The 21780-nt window shown below is 44.4% G+C and overlaps 1 long non-coding RNA gene across 3 annotated transcripts in view; it reads left to right on the forward strand.

The window, feature by feature from the left end:
- The window catches only part of LOC143836068 (uncharacterized), a 74687-nt gene that overhangs the window by 47608 nt on the left and 5299 nt on the right, over positions 1-21780 (forward strand). Inside the window, exons 1-3 of one of the 3 annotated variants that reach the window (XR_013230483.1) lie at positions 9110-9360; positions 18822-19003; positions 20382-20445. This is a non-coding gene — a long non-coding RNA (uncharacterized LOC143836068). Of the gene's footprint in view, positions 1-9109; positions 9361-9822; positions 9909-18821; positions 19004-20381; positions 20446-21780 lie in introns of those variants that run through there. The other 2 variants (XR_013230489.1, XR_013230484.1) reach the window with 2 other exon arrangements.

Genomic DNA, 21780 nt, shown 5'->3' on the forward strand with positions numbered 1-21780 from the left:
CAGTTGGCTGCTCCCACACATGCAATGTCGTTGTGCTGCCAAAGGAACATGGTGACATATCCTCTGTGTTCCCACCTAGCAACAGTATCCAGTTTGGAAATTAACACATCATAAGCACCAGTACAAGCCTCTTGTGGTGCAGAGTGGTAAGGCAGCAGACAGGCAGTCTGAAAGCTCTGCCCATGAGGCTGGGAGTTCAATCCCAGCAGCTGGCTCAAGGTTGACTCAGCCTTCCATCCTTCCGAGGTAGGTAAAATGAGTACCCAGCTTGCTGGGGGGTAAACGGTAATGACTGGGGAAGGCACTGGCAAACCACCCCGTACTGAGTCTGCCATGAAAACGCCAGAGGGCATCACCCCAAGGGTCAGACATGACTCGGTGCTTGCACAGAGGATACCTTTACCTTTAAGCACCAGTATTGTCCTAGTGTGAGGTAAAGCATTTCTCACAAAGGTTAATGTATATAGTAGCAACTTCACTTTATCTTGCAGGTAATGCTTACTGGATCTCTGTCTATATGGCCCTTGCCACCTTCAAGACACAATAAAGAATGGCTCATCATGTGGCCTGTGGGCCACAAGATGGGAGGGGGAGAATCAGGAGTGAAGTTATTTACTAGAGAGTTCTAACAGGAACAGATCCTGATTGGTTGGTAATCATCAGCTGATCTCACTTATATGAGAATGACAAATCAATGGGAACCCTGAGCTTGTTTCTCTGCAACGAGATAGTCCCATCTGGGAGTGATGGGAGACAGAGTGATGGGAGACAATGACACCCGAAGTGTGTTGTAAAGGGCCGGGGGGGGGGGGAGAGAAGGCATCCTTCGGGGCCCACCTCCAATTAGTCGAAGGACCACACGTAGTCCGCTGCCCACAGGTTGGGGATCGCTAGTCTAACAGGCTGAATGTTGCCATGAGCTTTAACATCACAAGCAGTACTGACTCACCTCAATCTAACTGGCATTGTAATCTTCAAAACAACCAAAGCCATCTCCACCCCATGGCAAGGCTGGAAGCCAGACTGGAATGGGTCAAGGACCAAAGCTTTATCTACATATGCTGTAAGTTGGTCCTTATCAGCCCATTTCATCACCTACCTCAGAAATTCAAGATGCAAGACAGGGTCATAGGCGGAGAGATTTTGGGGTGTCAGCTGCCACTTCTAGCAGGCCCGACAGAACATTAGGTGGACAGTACACCAACCAGATGGCCAATTCCTCAACTGAGTCCCACCTCAGGCCAACACACTCAATACCTGGGTTCATTGAGTGCCCTGAAGAAATAAGGCTCCTGAACTAGTATTGCTACCCCCACACACCTGATCTGAAGTTTGGGTCTGATGAAGGACCAAAAACCTGGGGTGGGGTTTAAGGTGATCCTTTTGCCTTCCCTTGCCCAGGTCTTGGTCATGCATGCCAGGTCCTCCTTGTGCTCTGCAAAATATGCCTATGCAGTCAACGTTTTGTAATTAATCAACTTGATTTTATATACTATCACTGTCAAAGTTCGGTTAATCACCTTAGTCTCCATCGTTGCACCTCTGAGTATGAGACAGAGATTAGAAGGAGTATGAGCATCACTGTATGGAGCTCAGCCTCAGAAGATACAAGGACGTGCTCCGTTCAGCAATTTGGGCCTCCCATTTCTTCTATGACAATAGTCTAATCTCATTGCTACTGCAGCATGTATCCAAGGTGGCCAGGTCAGCAGCCTCAATGTAAGGCTGTAATCTTATGAACACTTAGTTGAGAATAAGACCTATTAAATCCAGAGAGTTTGGTACAAAGTATACCTGCTAAGATTTTCTTCCTAACTAATAAACTTTGTTGTTCTTGGAGGTACAGCTCCTAGTGTTAACTAGGAGTGTATTTGTTAGTGTATTTGTATGCTAATTTGCTGTCATTCACAGGTCTTAACAACTGCTTTAATCCAATCTCAATTATGCATTCTTGACACTAACTAACCCTTCCGGGTGACTAATCCACACCCCACCTCAATATGTAAGGATTGAGGGAAAGTGTTTCAATGCAGTTGATGAAGTATGCATGGACATCAAAGCTTATACCCAGAATTAAACTTTGTTGGTAGTAAAGGTGCTACTGAACTCAAACTTTGTTCTATCCTAAACACAACCTTTCTGAATCCATGAGTTTTAAAAGATGCAACTTTGCTGAGGATTGCACTGTAAGTGCCCTTTAAAATCTGGGAAAGAATATTTTCAGGTGTTATTTGTCCAATCTCAAACTATTACTGACCCATTCTCTCTGATAGAAAATATGTTAGTATTGAAAGGTGTCTAAGAAAAAACTCAAGATTGGCAAACATATGCCAAAACAAATATCATAGAACTCTAACAGTGAAATGAGAAGGGAATAAAAAAGATGACAAGAAGAAAACGGGGGGGGGGGGCATGTAATGAAAAAAGAAGGAAAGACAAAAGGTGGTTTGAAAGTATTCCTTTCCCCAACAAGGGATTATAGATTAATCAGAAGTATCAGAACATTTTCTTTAGGATATTACTTTAGCAGTCTGTCTCTTACATGAAATAATAGTTTTCCGTTTTGCTTTTGCAACTTGCATAATAGGAATCCAATACATATTTCATTTGGTTACAAGATTACCATTTAAACTCCTTGTTAGATCAGGGCCTGCTACACTGGTAAATGGACTTCAAATTTCTAACTCTGTATATTCAGAACACAAGAGTTGGTATTAGTTTTGTCCACATTAGCAGTGACATTATTTAGATGCAGTTCAGCTAGAAACCAGCATGTTCTCTGATGGACTTTCCTGGGCCCAATGAACTAACCACATTTATTCATGCATATGCTAGTTCAAACTGTTCCCTTCAGCCTGTGACTATCTGTTGTGCACTGGGGGACAGACTCTATGGTCTATTGATGATTTTGATGACTGTCATGCATAGTACAAGGATGCTACCTGCAGTGTGGAGCACAGCAAGGTTTCTGCCTGGTAGAGACCATTTTAATTGAGACATTAGCTGCAGGAAGGATTCTTTAAAGTCTAGTGTGGTCTATTAAGCCTAGCTACTACGATTACATATTTCAAGTGGCATCCAGACAGAAACATTTGCCTCTATTTTAAGGTGACCAGATTGTCCCACTTTTGGAGGGACATCTGGGGCTACCTGGCCAATTGTACTTATGTTGAAATTAAATATATATATTACAATACTATTTTTGCATTCTATGCATTCTATTAAACTTATTGTTGCTCCCTATAGACCAAATTTTTAATCAAGAATCCCCCCGGTCAATGTGTCCCGCTTTACCAATGTTAAAATCTGGTCACCTTACTCTATTTGCAGACAACACAAGTGCTGCCTTGCCTTCCCATTGCAGTCTTCTCTACCTCTCACCCCCCCAATTGTGCTATTGTGGCCAGTGAACCTGAAATAATAGTGTGGGTATAAATTGGGAGTCTGCAAGGAGGAGAGAAAAGCTGTTCTGTGGGGGAACTGCTGCAGTGTCAACAGAAAGTACCTTACAAACCAAGCTAATGGGCCCTTGAATGTATGTATTGTTTTGCCCCAAGAGATTTCAAAACAGTTTACAATATTGTTCAGCCCTCCTCTGTTTTATCCTCGCAATATTCATTTTATTTATTTATTTATTTATTTAGATTTATATACCACCCTCCCCGAAGGCTCAGGACGATTTACATTAAAACTAGTCAACGATACATGAAACAGTCTTCGTTAAAACATACAGTAATTAATAACAGTGGTTGTAACCATATAACAGAATGTAACAGTATAACAATATGATAAAATAATATAACAATGGAACGGTGCAATATCACAACAGGTCCAGAGCACTCTGGTGGAGTTCTGGGAGGAAGGGGGGAGAGGGGGGAGGGGGATGAGCGGTGGGGGGGAGCAGGGGCCCTTCATTCGCTGTTGGTTGTGCCTGGTCTCAACCAAATGCCTGGTGGAGGAGCTCCTTTTTGCAGGCCCTGCGGAACTGTTTAAGCTCCGTCAGGGCCCTGATCTCCTCCAGGAGCTCGTTCCAACAGGTGGGGGCCAGGACAGAGAATGCTCTGGCCCTGGTCGAGACCAGGCGGACTGCTTTAGGGCCAGGGACCATTAGCCGGTTGGTGGCAGTGGAGCGCAGAGCTCTTTTAGGGGCATAGGCAGGGAGGCGGTCCCTCAGGTACACTGGGCCCTAACCGCGAATGGCCTTGAAGGTAATTACCAGAACCTTTAGTCTGATCCGGAATTCAACTGGTAACCACTGCAGTTGGTGGAGAATGGGCCGGATGTGGGACCTCCACGGTGTTGCTGTGAGGATCCTGGCCGCTGCGTTTTGGACCAGCTGTAGTTTCCAGGTCAAGGCTAAGTAAATTGGGCTGAGAGTGAGTATCTGAACCAAAGTCATCCAATGAGCTTCCTTGGCAGAGTCATGATTCAAACCTCCCTGTCCAAACCTGAGGAGTCCAAATCTGAATCCTGTGGTTTCTCAGGGTTCTTCCCTTCTTTTGGGCTGGGCCAATTCCTGCAGGCCAGACTGAAGATGGCTAGGGTAAGTGGGATGCAGGTGGGGCCTTTTGTTAGTACTTTTAAATTTCAGGAATCTGTTTATGGACACTTTTATCTATTGATCTAAACCACCTCGTGCACTTACAGAAAGGGGTGATTTATAAATCAAATAATGAATAAATCATAAGAAACAGACTTTGTAAAAATACATGTAAAATCCATTAGAATAAATTTTAGAATATTAATTTATCAATAAGCAACACAAGTCTATAAAAGTAAACAACAGAATATAAGAAATGCTAGCTTAACACAATAAACATTTGTATTATACAACACTATCTTATATTCATGAGATCCCAGGTCTTAGCTCAAGCATCTTCTGCAGTACTGTCCATTTGCAAACAAGCAGATAATAGTTGTGGTCTTAGTTCATTAAAATCCAAGCTAGCATTGTCTCCAAGTTCTTTGGTCCATTAATTATTATTTTTTTGAGAAACAGTTCAATTTCAAAATTTGAGGATAGAGTATTTATGATGTAATTAGGAGACAAATAAAATATATAATTAAAAAAATAAATCTTAGTGCTTCATTCCATTCTATTTATTAATGCCCACAGATTGATTGGTCATAAGCTTGATAAAGGCACAAAATGCTCAGTTACAAATACAGTATTTACTTTATATGATATCATTATTAATCTCAGTGATCTGTGCCTCTAGGATCCACCCAGCTACTAGGAGAAATGGAAAAGTGGGGGAGGGAAAATTAATCTTTAGAATATGCTTCTGAGCCTAAAAGACACGTACTAAAGCACCAAATGGCTGAGCCCATCAAGAGGTTAATGCACAGATTAAAACTGCCCTTCCACAACCAACTCTGTCTGTAGTTTTGTCATTGTTGACAGATGCTGCTGTAGTCAAGTGGAAATAACTCAGGGAACTTTCCATGTGGTGTCTAGTCAAAGAAAAAAAAATGAGGCAGTCAGCTAGAGACAGCTCAGTTGTACCAGAGAGAGGGAGGGAAAAAACTCTGGAGAGAGTTGCATCAGCAATGCTCAGACACCTTTCATTCAAGAACCCTGAAGCATTTGAAAATAGTACCTTCACCTGTCTGGAAAGTAATAATTTCCCAGATAAACAGAAGCCACACAGAGGTTTCCTGATTTTACAAGTTCACTCAGAGCAGCTAGAATAAAGTTATCCAGAAACCTGTGATATAATGCAGTATTTCAACCAGTTTTTATTAAACACCTTCAGTGAAAAGCCTTTCTGGCATATTGCTCCATTGAAAAGTGAAACTAAACATTTTCTTTATTAATGCTGTTACATTGGGGACTACAGCGGAATATACTCCTTTAGAAAGGGCATTTACAGCTACAGCAGTCTGAGAAAACCTAGATGGAAAGGCAGGATATCACATCAAAATCACAAGATGTCATAGTCCCATTGTATACGGCGCTGGTCAGACCACACCTGGAGTACTGTGTGCAGTTCTGGAGGCCTCACTTCAAGAAGGACATCGATAAAATTGAAAGGGTACAGAGGAGAGCGCTGAAGATGATCTGGGGCCAAGGGACCAAGCCCTATGAAGATAGGTTGAGGGACTTGGGAATGTTCAGCCTGGAGAAAAGGAGGTTGAGAGGGGACATGATAGCCCTCTTTAAGTATTTGAAAGGTTGTCACTTGGAGGAGGGCAGGATGCTGTTTCTGCTGGCTGCAGAGGAGAGGACACGCAGTAATGGGTTTAAACTTCAAGTACAACGATATAGGCTAGATATCAGGAAAAAGTTTTTCACAGTCAGAGTAGTTCAGCAGTGGAATAGGCTGCCTAAGGAGGTGGTGAGCGCCCCCTCACTGGCAGTCTTCAAGCAAAGGTTGGATACACACTTTTCTTGGATGCTTCAGGATGCTTAGGGCTAATCCTGCGTTGAGCAGGGGGTTGGACTAGATGGCCTGTATGGCCCCTTCCAACTCTATGATTCTATGATTCTATGATATAAATGTTGTAAATTAAAATGCAAATATATTAAACATACGCATATAGGGATTAATTATTTGTTTAGCAGTCTCTTCGCAATTCCCATGGAATAGTAAAATCATTGGAAAAATTCAAACTCTGGGCCCCGATCCAAACCATCTAATAGAACTTGGCCTTAAAACAGCCAAAGCTGCCGTACGGCAACGTCTTTTTGATATAGATTCTCAGGAGGAATTCTCAATTCTTCCTAGAATCTATAGCACTCTGAAAGGATGGTCAGGAAATACTCCAGCTCCATATCTCACAAACATCTCAATAGTAAAATACTGTTGGGCCTTCTCAAGAGCACGTTTTAACTCATTCCCCTCAGCTTCCCTCGAGGGCAGGTTTCTCAATCGTCCACTGGAGCGAAGTGTATGCCCCTGTGATAATTTCACTGAGACAATTTCACATATCTTTAACTGCTCCTATTAAATAAAAGGGTAAGGCCACCTGGGGAGGAGTTAGGGCGGGCCCTGTCCAGGATAAAAACTCAGAGGGCCCAATCAGGAGCCGCTTAAAATACTGCTCTGCCTGGAGGTTAGACACAGCGAAGCCATGTGTCTTTCTTCTTTGCAACTCTCTGCAGATTTGAGGCCACTGCACAGCGTTATTCTGCAGAGGAAACTGGCTCTTTTGTCTCCTGTTTCATCTGCACAACAACCCTGTGCAGTAGACCTCAATTCTTTCAATGTGTGGGAGGCCTTAAATGTTTCTTCTCTACCACAACCCTCTCCAAAGTAGCCCTTTCTGCCTGGGGAGCTGATCTTTATACTCTACAGGTGAGCTGTAATTCCAGGAGCTCTCCAGCCTCCACCTGGAGGTTAGCTACCCCTGGGTTGGAAATATTCCTGGAGGTTTGGAGGTGGGACTTCAAAATCGTACAATGCCTTCAAATGAGCCATTTTTGCCTGCAGTTGGTAGGGAGTGGTACAGGAGTGTCCCTCCTGGTCTATGGGTTATGGCCAGCCCTTATCAGCAACTGTTTGTATTCTGGGGCACAGAAAGGCAGACCAGCATCAGTCCTGTGAGTCTGGAAAGTGCAGGAAGATCTAAATAAATATTTACAACCTGAAACTGTAAATAGAGAACAAGTAAATGTCTGGAGACACATAGTAACTGAAATGACTTATTGGCCTGGCAAATAACCTTGGCCTGGCAAATAAAAAAACAGTATAAAAAACCTTATTAAGGTCAAGACTGCTGTGCACAGAGAGTCTTCCTCTTAGGGTTGCCAGCTTCCCTGTGAGGCTCGCTACCCCACCTCCCTCATGTGGAGTCTGCTATGGGGAGAGAAAGGGAAGACGATTGGAAAATGCTTTGAGACACCTGAGGCCTGCTGGGTCACTGCGGCCCATTCCCAGTTCTCTCATATCTCTCACAACCCCACATACCTCACAGGTTGACTATTGTGGAGAGACGAATGGAAAAGGTGTTTGTAAACCGCTTTGAGACTCCTTTGGGTAGTAAGCAATAGGGTACAAAAATCTGTTCTTCTAAGGAACAACCATGAAAGAATCATGTGGGCATATAACATTTTACCAACAGTGAAAACATGGGAGACAGAAGGAACAGGGTGGACACCTGTGTACTGTGACTACCCCATGTGTATTAGGGCAGAGGGGCACTTTGGTGAACGTGGCCTAATTCACACAAGAAGGGAAATGATGCAGAACTGGGAGGAATGGTTGCCATGTAATCTTCCCCTAAGAAGAGTCTCCTGTCTGATTTTCCCTTCACATATCTGAGGACATGGCTCTGGAAAGCTCATCTGTAACCACTATGCCAAAATTCCCAAAGGTCAGTCCTCTCCCACACTCAACGAACAGTCCACACCACATGTTCTTGACACCCATATCTCCACACCCATACCCTCATTTGCCACCATGCCACCACAACCTCCCACACAACACACACATTCAAGCCCTTACAGACTGGACAACTCCTCCCCTTCCTCTTCCCACTGCCAAGCTCTAGTGCCCCTAGTCTTGTTATATTGTCCTTTTTATGAAACCATCCGAAAATATTTAATCCTACCCTTACTATCCCACTACACTAGACATTCATCTCTATCATCACATAACAGTGATATTCTAGTTAAATTCTTGCTAAGGGATAAAGACCCACTTATTTCTAACATGGTAGCAAAATTTATTTACATCTCTACTAGAATTAGATCAAAAAGAATGTCTGAACGAATCTGCAGAGAGTTGCTTGGCTGTTTCTTCCCTCCAGCAGCATGGCCGGCCAGAGCAGTATTTTAAGTGAGAAGAGGCTTTTCTGTGGCCTCCCTGTCAGCCAACTGTTTGGCACAAGGGGAAAGTCCCCCCCTCAAAAGGAAGGCCCTCACCCATGCCCTCGGACTCCCCTTCTTTACTCTCAGAAACTCCTCCCTCCCCTCAGTCAGGGGCTGTCAGAGGCTCCTTCACAGCAGGTCTGAAGAGAGGGGGGAGGGAGTGCCCCTGCCAGCTCTGTCAGGGTTCTGAGGCAAGTTACAGTTGGGCAAGTGACAGTTGTACATGACAGTTAGAGAAGCCTTGGGGTGAAAAGGGCTGGTGCCTTCAGTTTTCATCCCCCTTGGCAGCCCTACTGACCTCCTCTCCCTGCAGTGGTCAGGGGCAGACTGGCAGCGATGTTCCAAATTGCCCCTGGCTGGGCTGGGTGTGTGGGCCCTTTCAGAACTTTGGCCCAATTGACTGTCTTCCCCCCTCCCTGTCTAGTTCCAGCCCAAAGGGAAAAAATGGTTAAAATACTCCTTTTAACCACATACATCCAAAAAACCAAAAAAAATGAATTTCTTCACAGGGACCAAAAGCAAATTGCATCCAGTGCTATATTCCAAAAGTAAGGGAAGGGAATTCAAATAGCAGTGATGTTAGAACATCTAAAACAGCTGTTCATAAAACTATTTCAAGTGGCTCAGTTTGTCAACATGTGCTTTTTCCCACTCTGATGAAGTATTTCTGAGACACTCCCTGGGATGATGGATTCATTTTCTTAATGAAACGCACACTGTTGATTTTACAAAGTCTAATTGCTTGAAGAAGGAATCTCAGGTTTCTTTATTCTACATATAATCCTGAAAACATTCCAACTTGCACAACAAACAAAAAGTTTAATGGGAATATTATCAAAACATATTTTTGTAGCCAAATTACATTAACTGTTCAAGACAAGAACTTGGTACTTCTGACTTGGTGCAATATCTGAAGTTTCTAGTGGGTTGGATTGTTTGGGTCAGTATATATTTGGTCACATTGTTGTGAGCTGTTTGAATAATTGTGTCCTTCTGTTTCTTAGGACATATGGAAATATTGGCATCTGTGCTAGAACATAATTTCTGGAATCAGAATCCCTGTGTTTCAATACTCATCAGCCTTGCAGATAATTTTGTAATTTAGATCAGATTACTTAGTTTCTTATTTTGTACTATCATTAAAATATTTTAAATACTTTCTAAATAAGAATTGTGTGTGTGTGAGATGCTAATATGTGTGTGTGTGGAGACTGTTTCCGTGTTCTGATAATCATTGTTGTACAGCTGCCAAATAAAGAAATGAGATTTTTAGACAAGGAAATCTCTTTGGTAAACATTCCCATATTCCTAACACAACAGATCAAAAAACTGTTCACAGTGCAAAGGACAGGCAAAATTTAGGCTCCAGTGGCTATTTACTCATGTGTTTGACAAAATTGTTCTACAAGCCAAGCAATACCTTCATATATATTAGAACTTCCCTTCAGGATGTAAGGTGGAATTCCAGAAGTGTCAAAATCTTAAAGATGTTTGGTAATATTTTGATGCAAAAGCATATGTCATACTGTATGTCTAGCAGTCTAGCAAATGGCATTATCCCACTCTGGCAATGGTCTCAATCATGAAATTCAAAGTCCATGAGGGAAATCGGGAGGGTCTACAGGGAAGCAGAAGCAACCACAATGATTTAAGCCATCTATAAAGGATACATTACTAGTGGAGTAGCTGACTCAGAGAACTATCAAAAAAGCAGTGGAGACTTCTGAGAGCTGCTTGCGGTGTTTCAGAGAAAAACAGGGCTAGATGTAGCAAGTAGGATAAAAGGGCATGAGGAAGAAGGATGGGGGAATATACCAAACAGAGAATGAGAGATAGAAGGCTATTTTCCCCCCTTATCACAGAATTAGAAGTCTAGAAATTACTCAGCAAGTAAGAACCTTGAGGAGTAGGAAGAAAGGGAACATCTTTGTATATGTGTGGTAAGAAGGCTTGGATTTTAGTGATATAACTTGGGATGTAACTTCTGCAAAACAGGCTTTGCCTTTGAGCATCATATTTATGGGATCCCAGGTCTTTGTATTCAGGACTCACATAAGGCCAACATCACTACCAGGTGAGCATGTTAAGCCTTCTGGTTACTTATTTTCCACCAGGCAACATTATACCAGGCAATATTTCCCGAATTACCAAATGCATAATGCTTAATATTTATTAATTAAATGTTTATACCACATCCTCTTTTGTGTGATTTGGAGACGTTTGCAATAAAATGTTCAAGAACAATATACCATTAAAATACATCTAAACTAGGGATTAGCACAAATTGACTAACAAATTAAAGTTCATCACAAATTTTGGTTGGTTCATGATTCACAAAGCAATGTTTATGAACTGAAGAACCACCATGAAATTGCATGGTTCATGGCAGTTCATGAAGAGCAGAAAGTGGGAGTTTAAACCCCTGCTTTCTGCTTTTCATGAAAAACGCAGGTATTTGGTTTAAATGGCTGGGAACCTCATCAAGGAACAGGTTTCAAAGGACAGGAACAACAACTGAGAAGACCATGGCCTTGGTGGCAATCTAGGGGGCAAGCCATGGGGCAGTAAGAAGCCCCAAGATGCTGGCTGAAGGGGACATGGAGTATTTACCTGGAAAAGGTGATTCTGCAGGTATGCAAGCCCCAGATTGTAAAGGGCTTCATAGGTGTTGGCCAGCAGAAAACTTTAGAAGGGAATAAAATATTTTAATATACTTATTTTTATGAATGAGCATTTTTGCTAATTTATCCCAGCTTTTGCAGAGCAGGATTCACTGATCACATTCAGTAGGGATCAGTATTTTTCTGCCTATTAACCCAAACTGGGTAAGGTCAAGGGGTTTATCCCCACCTGCTCCACATAACAAAGTTTTGGGAATGTTTATTTTTATTTATTGTTGATATAAAACATTGTCATGCTGCTTTTCCACTCAGTCAGGGCCTGCAAAGGAGTATACATAACAACAATATTGAAAATAAAATTTTAAAACTATAATGTCATTCAATAAAAATACAGAAACTAGGGAGGCCAGGCTGTGGATCAGTAGATCTAGAGAGCCTGTAAGAAAGATCTGTTATGGTAGGCATGTGGTTGAGTCTGGGAAAATAGCATGAAGGAAACCTTGGCTTTTTTGCTCATGAAACATCAGTACTCCATGTGAAAATCAAAACATCAAACTACCCAACTGAAATTACCCCTCTCCCCTCTGGTGAGGTTTTTAAAGAGGTGTTTTAAATGTCTTCTTCATGTAAATTACTTGTGTATTTTCTGTTGTTACCCACCCTGACACAGCTGGGAAGGGCGAGTTATAAAAAACTTTTTTGGAAATTAGTAAAATTATGAAAGTGAAATTGGAACCTGCAGTACAGTTTGGTGATCCAAGGAAGTCAGCATGGATTTGTCTCCAACAGGTCCTGTTAGACCAACCTGGTTTCCTTTTTTGATCAAGTGACAGGTTTGCTTGATCGTGGAAATTCAGTTGATGTCGTTTACTTGGATTTTAGTAAAGCTTTTGATAAGGTCCCCCATGATGTTTGGATGGATAAATTGAATGACTGCAAATACAGCACTGGTCAGACCACACCTGGAGTACTGTGTGCAGTTCTGGAGGCCTCACATCAAGAAGGACGTAGATAAAATTGAAAGGTTACAGAGCAATGAGGATGATCTGGGGCCAAGGGACGAAGCCCTATGAAAGTTGAGGGACTTGAGAATGTTCAGCCTGGAGAAAAGGAGGTTGAGAGGGGACATGATAGCCCTCTTTAAGTATTTGCAAGGTTGTCATTTGGAGGAGGGCAGGATGCTGTTCCCATTGGCTGCAGAGGAAAGGACACTCAGTAATGAGTTTAAACTACAAGTACAATGATACAGGCTAGATATCAAGAAAACATTTTTCACAGTCAGAGTAGTTCAGCAGTGGAATAGGCTGTCTAAGGAGGTGGTGAGCTCCCCCTCACTGGCAGTCTTCAAGCAAAGGTTGGATGCACACTTTTCTTGGATGCTTTAGGATGCTTTGGGCTGATCCTGCAGGGGGTTGGACTAGATGGCCTGTATGGCCCCTTCCAATTCTATGATTCTATGATTTCAATATAATTTGGCTTGATTTGGCAAATTACTTAAGGAAATTTTCAGGCTATAAGGTATGTGAACTAGTGTTGTAATGGATGACTTGGAATTATGATGAACAGTTGAAATGTAATAGATGAAATGGATATTGTTTACAGGACTCAAAAGGTTTATAAAGGTACAGAGGGTGAATTTTGTTTTTGGTAGGGTGTTTATGTTGAATAACGGGTATAACCATTATTGGGGGTATGCCAAATTAAACAAAAATATCTTCACCTGTGGCAGAAGATACTGATAGAGAGAGACAGATTAATCTCTCTGGGAAGTTTTGGAAGGCTGAGATTTGTGAGATTAATAGGTGGACTAAATAAGGATTGATATAAGTCACAATTGGGTGGGACACTATAAAATGTTTTTTTATATAATTTATTATTTATTATTGTATATGCATTTACAGAAAAGTAAAAGAGAAAAAAAGCGACCAGCTGATATAGTTTGCCATCCTCTTTTAGCATACATATTCAGTTCCCATCACATATTAATCCTAATCTGGAAGTTTTTACCATCTTTCTTAACAAAATGATTGTTAATACATATGAGAATATGATCTGTTATAAGAATATATTCTATTATTATCTTAAGTGATATAAAGTCGGTCCCCTTCATATATTGGCCTTGACCTAAGAGTTACTGCTGCTATCTTGTTAATACATATGAAGTATAGTTTGCCATCCTCTTTTAGCATACATATTGGCATACATATTCAGTTCCCATCACATATTGATCCTGATCTAGAAGTTATTACCATCTTTCTTAGCAGAGTAATTGTTGATACATATGAGAGTATAATCTATTATAAGATTATATTCTATTATTGTCTTAGATAATATAAAGTCAGTTCCCTCCATATATTGGTCCTGACCTAGAAGTTACTGCTGCTGTCTTTCCCACAGGAAACCAGGAGAATGCTCCACTGTTCATCACATCCTTCAGGTGGTCGCAGAAAATGAAATTGTATTTTTTCCCATAGTAACGCCTGATGATTCCTACATAGAATGTTTCTGATTGTCCTTCTGTCAGGGCCAGAGAAGTCTCTTGCTTGATTCTTGCTTGCAGTCGCCTTTAAATAGGCTCTGTATACTTTGTCAATCCGGCTCTCTTCCTCTGGTCGAAACAGAGATATCTCCTGATAGCTTCCTGCGTGCTGTCGCCTTTGAATAGACTCTATTTATTTTGTTGATCCAAATCACTTCCTGCTCTGAATAGACTTCCAGGTTTTCGGTGCTTTCCTTCCTTAAATTTGTTTTCCCAAGTTCTTCCAAGGTGCTTTTGATTTTTATGTCCCTAGCTCTCTCCCCCTCCTGTTGATTAACTTCCAGACATTGAATTCTCATTTGAAGTATTGTTGGCTGAGTTGTGTTTTCATCAGCTGTTTTTTCCAAACCATCGGTTCTGTCTAAAAGCTCTTTCTTAGTCTTTTGGATTTCCTTTTCTACCTTATTGACTGCTTTCAGTATCTTTGAGTTCCCTTCGCATAACAAATGGAGAAGCTGTGCCTTAGTTAATTTTTCCATAGTTCTAGACAGTCACAAACTATAAACAGAAAGTCTCGTGAGGTCTCGCGGGAGCACGGGCGATCCAGAATTATCAGTTTGTCGATCTCCGTATCAAGTCAGCGTCCCCCACTGAACTCTCTCCAACAAAACTTTAAAGTCTCTCTTCCCTTCAAGCTCTCTCTTTGTTTGATTAGTGAGTGTAATTAGCTGGGAGCCTCCCGAAAGAATTCACTTGTAAATTGGTTGGGGGGGGGGGAGAGCTTGTGGAGAAAAAAAAGGAAAAGCCAGAAAACTCACAGTCTTTACTGCTGTAGACTTTGGCTCCTGTCAGTCTGGTAAAAGATGATCTGGGAAGAATGTAGGGTCAGCTGGTTGTTTCAGGCTTAGAAAGTTATTTACGACAAGGGCGCCATCATGACCTTAAGCACATGCCGTGGTGATCCGGAGAGCTTAGTCTCCCTCCCTCTCCACGGATCTGTAGGACCCTCAGGATGCCGTTCCCGGTTCCTGGGGCAACTGGCATTGCTCCCCTTCCAGTGAAGGGCAAGAGCGGGCCAGGGACCGGGGTCCAAGGCAGAGGAGGCGGGGGCGGTCCTGAAGGAGAGGAGATAGGGACCAAATAAGGCAGAGCAGCGGCAGCCCTTCTCCAGGCCGTGGGCAGAGCAGCAGGGGTTCTAAGGGCTGGCAGGTTTCAAGTGGCCACAGGAGGGCACACAGGGCAGAGCCCGGGACATCAGCACAAGCCTCAGGGAGTCATGAAGAGAGCGGGTCAGACAGCATGGAAGTACGGGGTAGAGATGATATTGATTCCCCTGAGGGTGGCACATCAGATTACTGGTGGGGATATGCCCAGGCAATGACTCACCTGTCTGGCTCAAGAGCCAAGCATCATCGGCGGGAGAGCCCCAGCTTGTCTGATGAAGATAATTCGGAAGGGAGCTCCAGCAGCAATGAGGTACCCAGAGCAGAGCGCAGAAAAAAGGGACAGAAGTCGTGCCACAGGCGGCGCCATGCAAGGCTTTAGCACCTTGGGTGAGACCTCTTCTAGTGAAGGGACTGATGAAGCATGGAAGGAAGGCAGCTACTGGCTCGAGGGAGCATTTGTTCCGGGCTTACCAGCCTGGTTGCACAAGAGGCGCAGAGAGGCTAGGCGCCTTTTAGAGTCAGGGGAATTGGCTAACATGGCTCATGAGCCGCCAGCAAAATACACTGATTCTGATGCTCCTCCGGGTGTTCATCTCCCAAAAAAGTTGCGAGAGAGGGCTTTGGAGGGCTATTTTGTTGACAGCTTTAAGTTTGTAAGATCTGGGAAGAGAGGTGGGGATACAGGCAAGAAGCACGACAGGAAGAAAGTGGAGGTGCAAAGGAGCGAGAGGAACTTTAACAATTGGCTGCGGGGATTTGCTGAATTTATGGCTCTTGTGGCTGCAGCATATCCTGAAAGAGGGTGGCATCTGGCTCGTTATCTGGCCCACGTACTGGAGGCAAGAGAACATGGTGGGGAAGAGGCGGCTCTTGATTATGATCAAGATTTTCGAGAGCTGGCCTCTTATAACTCTGCAGCCCGGTGGGATGTGAAACATCATGACACCTGGCTAGTGAAGGTGGGGCCTAGTGTGCGGTCTCAAAGGGAAAAGGGTAGGAGGGGGATTAGTGGCCGCAAGGTATCAACTCTTCCCTGTTGGGACTTCAATCGGAAGTCCTGTAAGAGGCAACCCTGTTGATATAGTCATACCTGTGAAGCATTTGGAGGCAACCACGCGGCTAAGAATTGTGACAAGAACCGGGGGGTCTACAGCCCTTTTGAGGGACCCGGTCTTTCGGCAAAAGGGACGGGGGACAGGGACAAAGTGGCCCTTCTGCAACCAGCAAATCTGCTTGAAGCCATCCCGGCAGAACTGCTGCGCCTGGCGCAGTCCCCACTGAAAGTGGAGGCATTGGGAGCTATGCTGGCCAGGTATCTGGATAAGGTTGCTGGGCGATACCTGTTCACGGGTTTTACTGAAGGTTTTCGCATACCCTTCACAGGGGAACAGGTGGCCACATTTCCGGAACCTAAAATCAGCCAGGATGGCACCTCATATTGTGCAGGAGAAAGTGGATAAGGAGAGAAGAGCGGGGAGGATTGCTGGCCCCTTTACCATGCCTCATACAACAATTTAAGGGTATTCCCATTAGGGGTGGTGCCTAAAAAGGCAGCTGGTCAATACCGGCTAATTCACCACCTCTCTTATCCGAAAGGGGCATCAGTTAATGATGGGATTGCACGAGAGTTATGTACAGTGCACTATGCATCCTTTGACAGGGCGGTGCAAATCGTAAAGGGCTGTGGTCGAGGGGCCTTGATGGCCAAGTGTGACATCCAGTCAGCATTCCGGCTTCTCCCGGTTCACCCGGAGGATTTTAACCTGCTAGGTTTCAAGTTTAACGGCCTGTGGTATGTGGATAAAGCCATGCCAATGGGCTGTGCGGTAGCCTGTGCAGCCTTCGAGACTCTCAGCACCTTCTTGGAGTGGGCAGTTAAGGAGGTTGGGAGATTGGGGGAAACCACGCACTTCTTGGATGATTTTCTTTTTTCCGGGCCCCCGGGGTCCCCATTATGTGCTGAGCGGTTGGCAGCCTTTCAGAGGCTGATTGGGGAGCTCGGGGTGCCATTAGCACCTGATAAAACAGAGGGGCCGGCCGCACAGCTTACGTTCCTAGGAATTTTATTGGATTCAGTTCAGGGGACCTCTCAGCTGCCGGCAGACAAGCTGCGGAAGCTGGGGCAACTTATTGACGAGGTGCTGGGCAGGAAGGTCACTCTCAGAGAATTGCAAACCATTTTGGGGCATTTGAATTTCGCCTGCAGGGTGGTCACACCAGGCAGGGCATTTTGTGCCAGGCTGGCACGGGCCACAGCGGGAGTACAACCCCCAGGGCACCATATTCGAGTCACAAAGGGTATTAAGGAGGATTTGTGGGTGTGGCAGCAGTTTTTGGAGAGGTTCAATGGAGTGGCCATATGTCAGACCCCATTGAATGTGGGGGATCATCTCCAAGTACACTCTGATGCATCAGGCAGTAAGGGTTTTGGCCCCGTGGTGTGCTCAGCAGTGGCCTAGCCATTGGAAGGCGGCAGTTTTGCGGGACCTCACATTCCTGGAGCTTTTTCCTATTTTGGTCGCAGTGATTTTATGGAAGGAGACTTTCGCCATAGGTGAGTGATCTTTTGGTGCAACAACCAGGCAGTGGTTAAGGTCGTCAAAAAGCAAAGCTCCAGGTCAGAAAGGGTAATGCGCCTCGTGAGGCGGCTGGTCTTAACCTGTCTGGACTTTAACATTAAGTTTATGGCCCAGCATGTTGCCGGGGTACAGAACGAATTGGCAGATGCTCTATCTCATCTTCAGTTCGACAGGTTTTGGCGGCTCGCCCCAGAGGCACGGCAGGAGCCAGAGAAGTTCCCGGGTGAGCTATGGGAACTTGGCAAAGAGTGATACTCCGGGCGGTCCTGGGATCTATGGCCTCCACCACACGGCGGGCCTACGAGGGAGCAGCCAGAGGGTTCCTGGCCTTTGCCAAGGCATGCAGACTCAGGTCGAAATGGCCCATGACTGAACCAGTTTTATTGCAATACTTGGCGTATCTGAAGGGCAAGGGGATGGCCCCGGGAACCATGCGAGTTCATCTTTCTAGTCTCTCCTTTTATAGCAAGACGTTTGGCACATGGGATCCGGGCTCATCCTTTCTGGCTCGCAGGGCAGTGGAAGGCTGGAAGCGAATGGCACCAAGCAGACAAGATCCACAGTTTCCGATCAAACTTAGCTTGTTAAAGCGATTGGTGAAGCAGTTGGAGTCAGTTTGCTCTGGGGGTTTTTGAGAGCACGCTTGCAAGGGCAGCCTTTTCGTTAGCGTTTTTTGGGGCGTTTAGGAGCAGCGAACTCCTAGCGCCTGCCAAAAGGTCCTTGGCAGGTCCGGCCCTGGAGATCAGGGATGTGGTAGTGCAAAATGATTGTTTGCACATCCTTCTATGGCGGTCTAAAACGGACCAGCTGGGAAAAGGGAACCGGATTTCGATCCCCAGCTCGAGACTCAGGGGCGTTTGCCCGGTGCACTGTTTACAAGCATATTTAGCCATACGCCCCAAGGTGTCGGGGCATTTATTTGTGCACAGGGATGGTTCCAATTTTTCTCAGTACCAATTTCAGGCCCTGTTGAAAGCATGCCTAAAGCGGCTTCATATGAACCCCAGGCATTACAGTATTCATTCTTTTAGGATTGGGCAGCCACCCAGGCCTTCAAACAAGGGGCATCGCCTCAGCAGATCATGAGGTTGGGCCGGTGGAAGTCCAGGGCTTACAAGGGGTATGTACGCCCAGGAACCAGAACTAATCTTTGACTTGTTTCAGGGTCACTGCTTTCCCATCGGTCAGTGTTGATCATCGGCCACAGTTATGTATATTGGGCTGGACGCTACGTTGCAGAATCCGGCTGGACCTTGTACCTGGGAATGGAGGATCGCGTGTCAATTCGCTGGCTGGGTTGCCGAGGGCTACGCTGGGCAGGTCTATGGAATATGGTGGCTGAAGAGGTATTTGAGCACGGGGCCCCAGCTGCCCTCATCATGCACCTTGGAGGCAATGACCTGCCAGAAGCAAAGGGCATGGAGATGATAAAGGTCATCAGTCACGAATTGGCAGCTTTAAAACAGCGACTTCCCAGGACTCAGTTTATCTGGTCAAGCATGGTAGAACGATTGGCCTGGCGAGGGGCGAGATCCACAGTTAAAGTTAATAAGACAGTTCGGAAAGTTAATAAGGCAGTAGCCAGGGAAGTTAGGCAGTGGGGTTGCCTAGTGGTGGCTCACTTAGGAGTCAATAGCAAACACTCGGAGATGTACAGAGAGGATGGGGTGCATCTCTCAGGCCCGGGCATGGACAGATGGCTTAGTGGGTTACAGGCCACAGTGAGGGTTTGGTTGGAGTTGGAGGCTTTGTTGGGCGGGAACGAGGCACTTAAGTGCCAGCGTTCTAGTGGCGGAATGGCACGGTTGGAGAGCACAGGGTGAGCTTAATAGAGCTCCAATTTGACACTTGAGGCCTCAAAATCTTGAGGCGGCTGGGAGCGAGCTAGGCCAACCCGGATGGGGAGGCTGGACGCTCGCTGAGATAGTTGGCAGATGTGCTTGGAGGAGGTCTGCGCCTCTCTCCGGCACATCAGGAAGGATCTCTTACAAAAGGATGGCCCAGCCATAAGGGTAACCTGTGCTCTTGAGGATGGAGGCAGGGGACACCCTGGGATGCTGGACCAAGCTGGGGCGGCTATGGCCGCAGTTTACGCTCTCCGAAAACCGTGCTCATTTATATGCCAACAGAGATGTATGCAAATTAAAGCTGTGGCCATGTTAATTCTTCCCACCAATAAGGCCTGTCTGCAAGTCAATAAGGAATCAAGGATGGTCCTGAACCGATTTATGAACTAAAGTTTGTCATGTATTTTCACAAGTTTGTGGTTCACAAAGTAATGTTCAGGAACTGAAGAGTCGCCATGAACATCTATGATTCTTAAGGCAGTTCACAGATAGTTTGTGGCTATTAGTGAAGAGCAGAAAGCAAACCAGGAGAATTTTTTAAAAAACAGCTGAGTGGCAGGGAGCAGAAAGAAGGGGTCACAAACTGATATGAACTGTTTCCATTTGTGAACCAATGTATCAGTTCATGGTTCATTTTATGGTTCAGCCAGAAAATAAGCCAGAAAAATGTGGTTCATGCCCATCACTAGCCATAAATCAAGGCAAGAAAACCTGCATTGGTGGTTAGGATGGGATTGTGGGCTATACTACAGTTTATTGCTTGTATTTTCTGCATACTGTATGTGTGATATCCTTCTTGCTGTGTTATTTTCTGCTTATATAATGACATTTTCTATATTGTTTGACATATGTCTCATACTTTATGATTTTTTTTCAGATTCCTGGATCTAGTGTATTCTGGGTAGTTCACCTTGAGGCTCAGTGAGAGGACTATACATAAGGTAAATAAATATATTCCTTCACTAGATCAAGTTCATACTCATATTGCAAAAGTATGTTATGCATATTATACAATATGAAATGCTTACAATCAATTACATATATCTCAAAGAGTATATGATTATGAAATACTGGAACAGGACTGCAAATGTTGCTACTCTTTGTTATGGAGCAGAGTTCAAATTTGGTGGTTGTCTAGAAGTCCATGTTAACATTTTGGCCCATTCTGCACAGGTTTATTGTAGCAGGAGTGTGGCAAATTGTAATCGCTACTAAAATGCAGTTATGCACAACGTCGTACACAATCTGCCACACTCCTGAAACCGATCAGCAAAAAGCACTTCGTTGTAGCGCTTCCAGGGAAATCCCAAAAAGTGGATTCACCCTCTGGAAAGCACTACACTCTTGCAACCAATCTGCAACACTAGCGAAAAAGTTCTGTGCGTTACCATTGTTGCGGTTTCAGCAAAGTCCCTCCCCCTGGCTCTTTCCTCTGATCTTCCGGCGAAGTGATCACCATTTTTTTTTCTCAGAGCGAGCGGAGAGCAACAAATCGGCAAGCCTTCATTCACCCAGTGAGGCTTCTCCGGCTTCAGTCCCTCCACAGAGCTGCTTTAAAGCTCGCCTCTAGTCACCAAGCACCACACAGCCCCGTTTGCAAGTTTCCTTTATTTTCGGTTGAAAATCACACCCGTGCACAGGTTTAACTCGGGGGAGGATGGCAACGATGAATCACCAGCTCATACACCACCTGCCAGCTAGATGGGTCTCTCCGTTGCAAGGAATCAACGCAGATTCGTTGCAACATGTTTTTTTTTAAAGAAATCTGTCTTAAAGGGAAAGGGGCTTTTCGGGAGCATGATAACGGCCACCCATTGGCTGTTAATTTGAGTGATGGCCAGGGGCGGGACAAAGCACAGGAAAAATCGCTTCCTGGCTAGCAATTTTTGGCAAGACCGGAAACCTGTGGGAAACGATTGCAACGCTACTGAATTCAACTACAAAGGCAGGTATGCATAATGCCGAATTCCACTATTTTAAATTTTGGAATTGCTTACTGTAAACAATTGGCCACATTGATTCTTGTGCGGAATGGGCCTTTGAATTTGCATGTAGAAATGCCTGTCTTAAAAATAGTCTTTGAAGTGTGGCACAGCACCTGGATTTTATGATGTTTCGAAAATTGAGTCTTATGTTTGCTGCATAATGAAACATTTTGAAAATGTACTTTTAATTTAGGTGTCTTGAAGCTGAACTCTCTTCTTTGATAAAATCTGGTCATACATCCAAGTGAAGAAATGATTTCATAGAGAATATTCTCTCCATTGTATATTGAA

The sequence above is a fragment of the Paroedura picta genome, chromosome 4 (assembly GCF_049243985.1).
Source record: "Paroedura picta isolate Pp20150507F chromosome 4, Ppicta_v3.0, whole genome shotgun sequence".
NCBI classification, from domain to species: Eukaryota; Metazoa; Chordata; class Lepidosauria; order Squamata; family Gekkonidae; genus Paroedura; species Paroedura picta.